Source organism: Penaeus monodon, chromosome 16, assembly GCF_015228065.2.
Source record: "Penaeus monodon isolate SGIC_2016 chromosome 16, NSTDA_Pmon_1, whole genome shotgun sequence".
NCBI classification, from domain to species: Eukaryota; Metazoa; Arthropoda; class Malacostraca; order Decapoda; family Penaeidae; genus Penaeus; species Penaeus monodon.
In genome coordinates, this window is record NC_051401.1 from 10,337,119 (window position 1) to 10,347,118 (window position 10,000).

Genomic DNA, 10,000 nt, shown 5'->3' on the forward strand with positions numbered 1-10,000 from the left:
TGAGAAGTTAATGAATGATACATTGAAAATACACAAAACTGCGGTTAATGTGAACAATAATGTGATGAAGGTAAACAAGAATGCAATGAAACATGAACAAATATGCAGTTAAAACAAACAAGAATTGCAGTGAAAACATACAAAAATGCTGTAAGTGAAGAAGTATATGTTACTTTACAAATAAGATCTTTGGTGTACGAAAGGGTCTGTGCAGTCGTGGTCTCGACTGAAAACATGTAAGCTCTGCAACATATTAGGTAAATCACGATTATAATCGTGATTTACCGAATATGTTGCAAAGAGAGAGAGAGAATCATAATTATGATTCTCTCTCTCTCTCTCTCTCTATCTATCTATCTATCTATCTATCTTTCTGCATCTATCTTTCTGCGGGCGCGTGTGTGTATGTCTCTCTCACTCTCTCTCTCTCTCTCTCTCTCTCTCTCTCTCTCTCTCTCTCTCTCTCTCTCTCTCTCTCTCTATCTATCTATCTATCTATCTATCTATCTGTCTGTCTATCTATCTATCTATCTATCTATCTATCTATCTATCTATCATATACGTGTAATCCGTAATTTGCAGTCGGAAAGTAAAATATATTACATAATGGGTGACCTATATATGATTTACAAAAAGATTAAAAAAAAAAAAAATCTGATGTAAAAAATGTGTTTCACAGTTACTTTTTTTCTTTACAGCATAACGAGGCCCACACGCGTAAATGGTGTTTCAGCCACTTTACTGTGTCATATTTGGTCAAATAATTTAAGGAATAATATTAGAAATGGCTTGGTTGTTTCATATATCAGCGAACATTTTCCAATATTTTCCGTTTTTCATAATGGTTGAGTAAATATTTCAGTTAAGAAAATGCTGAAGACATTTCGCATTTACGATGATGCCAATATTGGGGTATTAACTAATTTGGAATGAAATGCGATTTACAACAGCCAAGGCGTTACAGAATGTGGCACAAAACCGCTTAACTTTGCTGCACAATAAACGTTTTCCGGTCAAAACTAAGAAGAATTAAAGCGCACCATTTGTCTAGAACACTTATTACAAACGAATTAAATGACAACAAAGGAAAGAAACAAACTACAACGTATATATTACAAGAAACCGATGGTATAAGCAAGCATACAAATCCATACGGAATAGAGTATCACGCTTTAATTCGCAAAGCAAAATCCGGTCATATCACAAACAGGGTTTGGGGTAGAAATCAGATAAGTAATTGTTAAAATGCAGATAATATTACCCTCTCTCCTGAAGTATTTAATTCGCAACCGCCAGAACCTTTTTCATCTTATCTCCCGCATCATATAATCTTGACGCATGACCTCCGACCGGTCTCCGAATCAGAAATGTTGGAAATTGTTAAACAGACGTGCAACAGTGCTTCTGGCTATTATGGTCTCCCATGACTTTGAGTAAGAGATTAGCTGCGTTTTTTTTTTTTACCCTGTTCTTATACACATATCTAATCCATACTTTTCTGTCTGGCGTATTATTAGATAAAATTAGATGACAGAATTAGCATTCTCTGCAGCTTGAATCGTATATAATACCCTGGATAGCAACCTAGATTACGTAAGTTATTAATTTCACCCTTAATCACTCTACGCTTTGCCCTCAACGAGAATCCTCCTCCCAGGCCCAAATACATGTCAGTACGAGGTGCTGCCTTATATAATGACATTCTAATACATGCAAAAATAAACAGATAAATAAATAAATAGACATTGCCCAGTTTTAAATAATTGAAAAAGCATTTGTTTACGATACATACAGTGTGATTTCTCATATACAGTATATGTTATGCTGATTGGGTATTTGTAATATATATATATATATATATATATATATATATATAATATATATATATATATATATATATATGTATATATATATATATATATATATATATATATGTATATATATTATATCCTGCCATGTTCATTTTTGCTTATAGTTTTTTTTTCTTTTTTTTTTAACCTCGTTTTGATTTTATTTCACTTTGTTTTGTTTAGTCTTTATTTTGATTTACGGCATTTGATTTGACTTATTTGACTTATTTTAACTTATTGTCTAAATACAAATTACTTTTACTTTTATATTCCTTATATATTTTTATGATTTTAGTTTTGTATGGTTTATTTTATTAGCTTCTATATCTTATTATAACTAATTTCATTAGCTTCTATATCTTATTATAATCTAACTATTAATAAATAGATATAGATATATTTATATATATACACATACACACACACACATACACACACACACACACACACACACACACACACACTCACACACACACATATATATATATATATATATATATATATATATATATATATAATATATATATATATATATATATATATTTCCTACGAAAAGGCTCTTTAAGATGTTTGATTACTATCCAAGAGCCTGGTCTGGAAATTTATATTTATGTAACCCTTTTAGACCGAATGAACTATCTAAAACCGAAATATCAAATCTCTCTCTCTCTCTCTCTCTCTCTCTCTATCTCTCTCTCTATCTATCTATCTGTCTCTCTCTCTGTCACACACACACACACACACACACACACACACACACACACACACACACACACAACACACACACACATACACACACACACACACACACTCTCTCTCTCCTCTCTCTCTCTCTCTCTCTCTCTCTCTCTCTCTCTCTCTCTCTCTCTCTCTCTCTCTCTCTCTCACTCTCTAATAATATACATACAGTGTGTCTGAGTCTAGCCGCCGTAGCGAACGGACGTGTTTTTGCCTCCTCTCCGCCGCCGCCTAACAGCTCAGCAAACCATGCCGTCTCATGGTCCCGCTAAGTCAGAGGGCAATCTGACTACCCTCCCCGGGTCACTGGGGGCCAACCAGGGGGCTTCCCCGGTGCTTCCTCGGGCAGGTAGCTCGAGCTCTTTTCCCCAGAGTGAACAGGGAAGGGTCCAGGGTATCGTGCCCCCTCCCCAGGGTAACAGTACCTCCGCCCAAGGCAACGGGCCCCACGGCAGCCCATGATAATGGGCACCCCCTCGACAGCCGGGGTCAAGGCTGCCCCTCCGCCCAGTGTACAGGGCTAATTAACAACCCTGACATCCCTTCCAAACATAACAGTGAAAGCAGTGCATCCAGTGACAACAGTGACGACATTAATAATAGTGATTACAACAAAAAAGTAGTGTATCAGATAGGCAATATAACAATAGTGCTGAACACCATCCTCTGCTTTATTGCAACAAAGAGAGGATGGGCAAGGATGGTCTTGTGCGACCATATAAAGAAGCTGTATAGCCCTGAAGAAATTAATCAGGCTCACAACGTCATTTTACACATATCGGAATCTAGAAAACCAAGAAACACGACACGTGACACTAAAAGGATAACAATGGTCATCGTGTATACAATGATTGATCAGTGTTGGAACAAGAACAAATTAGTGTTCGCAACGACAACAACAAACATTCCAACTACAGATTGGTCACCACCAAAAAAAAATCCATACCCATTGTGAATTTTTTCCACAAAACAAGTCACCAAGGCACCCAAACACACAACGAACCAGCTATCATCAATCAAGATATCATAAAAAGCAAGATAGACTTGCTGATTAGAATGTTCTGTGACCAGCAGTCTACCATCAACAAATTGCTTGGCCAAGAAGTAATGCCTACTCAGAAGCAGGAATGCGGAGAGGAAGCATCACTCGCAGCAGATTCCCCCTCCCTCCAAACCCCATCCTCCCTCCCCTCCCTTGCCCACGACCAGCCCTCCTACCAACCCTTCCCTTTCGCATCCCCTCTCCCTGTGAGAACGTCTTTTACCGCCAGCCCACAGAACCATGAGCGCTCACACAACCTCCCCCCCCATACAACCTCTACGCCTGTACCCGACACCCCTTCCCCTCCCTCTCCACCCGCCCCCAGCTAGCCGACCCACGACCTGTTGGAGAGAAAGTCCCCTGGCTGGCAGACTTTCTCTCCAACAGGCAACAGGCCGTGCGCGTGCAGGGTCAAGTCTCCAGCCTTCTGCCACTCATGTGCGGAGTCCCCCAGGGGACTAGAATGGGCCCCCTATGCTTCCTAGTCATGATTAACGATGCTCTCCTCGATACCGAGCATCGTTGGAAATACGTGGATGACTCGACCATCGCCGCCGCCATTGATAGTTCCTGCCCTGACCACTCCGCCATCCAGCACACCCTCGACAACCTCCTCTCCTGGACCACCGCAAATCACGTCACCATCAATCGCCAGAAGTCAGTTGTGATGCAGTTCGACTTCTCCACCAACCCCGCCCCCTCGCCCATCCTCACGCTGGACAACCATCCGCTCGACGTAGTCCGTTCCACCAAGCTGCTCGGCGTCACCATCGACGATAAGCTCTCCTGGACGCAGCACGTCAGAGACATCGTGAGGTCTGCCTCGTACAGGCTTCACATGCTGCGTCGCCTCAAGTCCCTTGGCGTTCCACTCCCGGAGCTTCAGAATATCTACAGGCTATTCATCCTGCCTAAATTGACCTACCCCCCCCCCCTATTCAAACTTCCCCCGCCTGGTCCCCCTCCCTCACCGCCACCCAGCTGCTACAACTTGAGAGGGTGCAGAAAAGGGCAGCCAAGATCATTCTCGGCCCTGTCTACACCTGCTATGACCGCGCCCTGGCTGCCCTAGGCCTCACCTCCCTCGCCACTCACTACTCAACCTCACTGCAGCAGTTTGGTCTAAAATTGCTGTGCCATCCACGCCACCGTGACCTGCTGCCCCCCGACGCGCCGCCGCCTCGCCGGGCCCTACGCGCCGCCAACAAACTGGTGCCCATCAGGGCCCGCACTGACCGCTACCACCGATGCACAGTACCCACTCTAGTCCGACTCATCAACGAACACTAGTCCATATTTACTTGTCCAATCCTAGCTTACCTGATTTTGTACTTGGCTTTTGTTTATCTGTTTATTTTGTTGTTATTGATTGTTAGTTTACTTTGTTATGTGTTGTTTATTTGTTTATGTGTATATAGTTTGTCTCTCTATCTGTATTTCGATTTATATTTTCAGCCTCTGCCTGCATGAAAATCAATAAACCGATTATTATTATTATTATTATTATTATTATTATTATTATTATTATTATTTACGACCTCGCTGCCGAGCCAGCTCCCTCTCGCCCGGCACCACGCCCGGCACCACGCAAGTACTTATTCAACACGCAAGTAACACCGAGGAGAAGTTATATCAAGAACAGCAAGAGGAAGAACAAAGAAAAAAATCTTCCACCCAACCGCTAGTGGGATGACGCAACACATCACCAAGTACCTGGAGTCCCTGCCCCCTCTACTACCCCCTCACCACCACAAGTGCCCACGGTCGTTGTCAACATCGCAAACGACCTGAAGCGACGCAAACAAACGAGCAGGACAAGGACGGTTTCATTACCGTCATCCCCAGAATAGGAAGAAGAGCACGCGAGGAACGCCAAACATCCAAACCACTACAAGACGTAGAACGTCCCCAGGTAGTGCATCTATACATCACTAGTTGTCACCCTGACACAGAGGAAGAAGACACAGAAGACTTCCTTTGCCCAAGAATTGAAAAAAAATTCAAATGCAAAGGCATATAAGACAATCGTGACGCATCATTATTATTCTAGTTTCACTGTAACTATCAGGGGCAAAGATATACACCCAGAACTCTTCACACATTCAGATGTTTTCCATAAAAATGTGAAAGTATTTTTGAACAAAAACAAGTACAAGAACGACCAGCTTGTTTGACGCCGTCACACAGTCAACAAGATCAAAGGTCACATCATGCTACTCAATCAAAATAGAACATATCAATGCGCAATCTCTCCTTGGTCACTTTGAAGAAATCGAAATGATGATCACGGAGAGAAAATATCGAAATCCTTTGCATTAGTGAAACATGGTTTCATAAAGAAATGTCAAGTAATTTCATTAACATTCAAAATTTCAATGTTTATAGATTTGATGCAGGGCGAGGAGGAGGAGTATGCATATACGTAAGGGACACCTTTAAATCAAATGAAATCACCACAGCTGCAAATAATACAGCTGCAGAGGACCAATGAGTGACTGTACAAAGCAATATGTTTCTCTCCTTCATTATTGGTACAGGTCTATAGACACCCCTCATGCTACAACTGAATCATTTGACTACCTCAAAAGATGTCTTATGTGAAATGTCAGTGAAAGAAAGCCTTTTTTCGTCTTAGGCGACTTAAACGATGACCTAAAACAAAACCAAATGCAAAGTAGCTGGGATCATTAGGAAAAAAACAAATTAAAACAACTCATAAAATAAACCTACCGGATCACAGAACACACCTCATCCGTGCTAGCGGTCATAATATCAAACAGATCTGACCTCATTACGTATACCGACGTTATCCCTTGTCAAATTGCAGACCACGAACTATTAACTATGACAGATATAAAGAGACCCAAGCGACAACCTATCATAAAAACCTGACTAATTACGACCCCCAATCACTTTGTTAAAATATTAGTGCCAGCCAGTCGACCCTCTTAGAGATTCTTACAACAGATGACGTTAACAGACAAGTAAACATTCTCTCGAACGTACTAAAAAATAGTATAGATGCCACTTCCCCCATTAAGACCAAAATTGTTTGACGTCCCCCCGGCCCATGGATAAATGAGGACATCAAAAGAGCTATGCATGACCGAAACAACACTCACAAATCTCTCAAAACAAATAGAACCGACATCGCCCTTCATTCTGAGTATAAACAAAAAAAAAGAGAAATGTTTAAAACATTAATCCACTCAGCAAAACAATTTTTTTTCAGAATAAGTTCAATGACTGTAAACACGACACCAAAGAAACATGGAAAACAATTAAAACGTTAGTGCCCAACAAAAAACACCACACAGACACGTCCCTAGATTCCTTAAGTAGTATAGAACATCTAAACGACTACTTTGCAAATATCAGAAGACTCACCTATGAACGGACAGCTGCTTCCTTGGCCTCATAAAACATAACCAGGACAAGGTTCTCAACAAATGCTTTCAGTCAATAGCCAATAGGAGTGGAAACAACAGTCTTAACAATAAAATATTTACGCGAAACGAATGCTGTAGGAGTGGATAACATTGCTTTTCGATTTATCAAAGAAAGCTTACCGCAATTGCATTCTATTTAACTGTCATTATAAACACATCTATAGTCACCGTACCTACCCACACTGTGGAAAACTGGTATCATAACATCCATCTTCAAATCAGGAGATGAAGAACAATTGAACAATTATCGTCCTATAACTTTACTTCCAGTAATATCTAAAGTGCTAGAAAAAGATGTTGCAAATCAACTATCAACATTCTTAGAATCTAATCATCTTATTTCCGAAACGCAATATGGGTTTAGAAGTAAGTTATCCACTGAAACAGCCTTATTAAAAATCACAAACAATATTTATGATAACATAGACAAGAATCAAATAAATACTCACATTGTGTGATCTCTCAAAAGCATTTGACAGTGGGCAGCCAATGAAATCCTGCTGAACAAAATGAAAAATATGGAATTGACAACTATTGGTTTAGAAGCTATCTATCCACAAGAAACGCAGCAGTCAAAATTCGTAATAATATGTCAAACTAAGAAACCAGTCTCTTTCGGAGTCCCACAAGGCTCCATATTAGGCCCAATCTTTTCACTATATTCATAAACGAAACTATCAACCATTGCAAACAAACTGCCTCCTGGTCCAATTGCCGATGACTCTCAATTTTTCACGTGCCCCTGAAGCAATCTAAATTAACTGATAAGAAATACTCAACAGAGTCTTACAGAAGCAGAAATGTATTTTGACAAAAACGGCCTCAAACTAAATCCTGACAAATCTCAATGCATCTTTATAGGCAGTCGGCAAAACATAGCCAAAATCCCTTTAAACACAACCATAGAATTTGAAGGCTATCAAAATTAAACCCAAGCACTTCCGTGAAAAAATCTAGGAGTACACATAGACAGATACATGACTTTCGAAACACACTGGGCAACATTCACAAAAAAGTAATAGGCACGCTGATATACCTAACTCACATAAAAAAAAATCCCCAACTGAGACGAGAATTATTGTTGTACAGTCCCTTGCACTCAGCATTTTAAACTATTGTTCCAACATATGGGGTTCAACCAACAAAACTCAAATACAAAAAAGCACAAAAACTACAAAACTTTGCCGCAAGAGTTGCAATAGGCAACGTAAATAAACATGACCACATAACCCCACACTTAAAAAAATTGAAATGGCTAAAAGTTCAACAAAAATGTCAATATGATACAATGATACTCATTCATAAATTCATAAAGGGCGACTATCCTCATTGGGGTTTAATGCCTCTACAAAACAATTGGGTAAACAAAACAGGCCTCCAAACCCGACAGATTAAACTCTCTACACGTAAAAAGATCATACACGGAAACAGGGTCAAGGCAAATGCGAGTCCGAAGACCCGAGATCGGGAACAACATACCACAATATATTAGAATCACCTCCAACCTGCTTACTTTCAAAAAGAAATTAAAGGAACATCTTTTAAATTGTCAATGACATCAGGCTTTTAAATACAATGCAAAACTATGTAACATTATTTCTAATGATGTGAACATCTTATTCTTATTTTATTATTTTATTTTATTTTATGTCTCTCCTACCATTGTATTTACTATTGTTTCTACTTATTCTGTATTACTGTACGATGTCACTATCTATGTAAAAAGAAGAACCATTGTAATTAATGGAATAAAGTGTTTTAACTTTGACTTCGACTCTCTCTCTCTCTCTCTCTCTCTCTCCCCCTTCTCTCCTCTCTCTCTCTCTCCTCTCTCCTCTCTCTCTCTCTCCTCTCTTTTCTTTTTCTCTTCTCTTTTCTCTTTCCCCTCTCTCTTCTCTCCCTTTTCTCTCTCTCTCTCTCTCTCTCTCTCTCTTTCTCTTTCTCACCCTCCATCTCCTTGAGAATCTCCATCTGCCTTCCCGTCACCCTAATGCTCTTTCACTGGAACGTCTTTTCTCGTCTGCTCAGGGATCTGTGGTCCCTGATGTTCACTGGTCATTTCATTCTTATTATGAATATATATGTGTTTGTGTGACTGTTTATATACGTACATATATTTGTGTGTGTGTGTGTGTGTGTGTGTTTTTGTGTACGTATAATATATATATATATAATTTTATATATATATATATAAAATTTTATATATATATATATATATATTATATATATATATATATATTATATAATATATATTATATATATATGTTGTAAAATATAAATGTATATATAAATGTATTTATATATATATATATATATTATATATAAAATATATATATAAAATATATATATATATATGTATGTATATATGCATGTGTGCATATATATGTATGTGTGTGTGTGTGTGTGTGTGTGTGTGTGTGTGTGTGTGTGTGTGTGTGTGTCTGTCTGTGTGATGTCCACGTCTTCCCTGATCAGTCGGATATGATTTTCTCATCTCTGCATTTCTTCACCATTTTTCCCGCGATCCCTTGTTTCTTTATTCCCCACAATCCTTCTTTTCGCTCCCGATCTGCTCGCCGTTACAATCACACTCTCCGAAATTTATTCATGACTAATTCCTTTCTGTTCACCAGAATATGTTAATCTCGAGGAAGGAAATGCATTAGCTTTTCCTTTGTCTCAGCCGTTTATTTTCCTTGATTCTCGAGCAGCCAAAGAGGCAACGTGATCTCCTGATTCTGGAAAATTCTCCTCACACCCCACCCCACCCCCAAAAAAAAAAAAACGTTTCTCATGGCGCTGGTTTCTCATGGCGCTGGTTTCTCATGGCGCTGGTTTCTCATGGCGCTGGTTTCTCATGGCGCTGGTTTCTCATGGCGCTGATTTCTCATGGCGCTGATTTCTCATGGCGTTCATGGTGT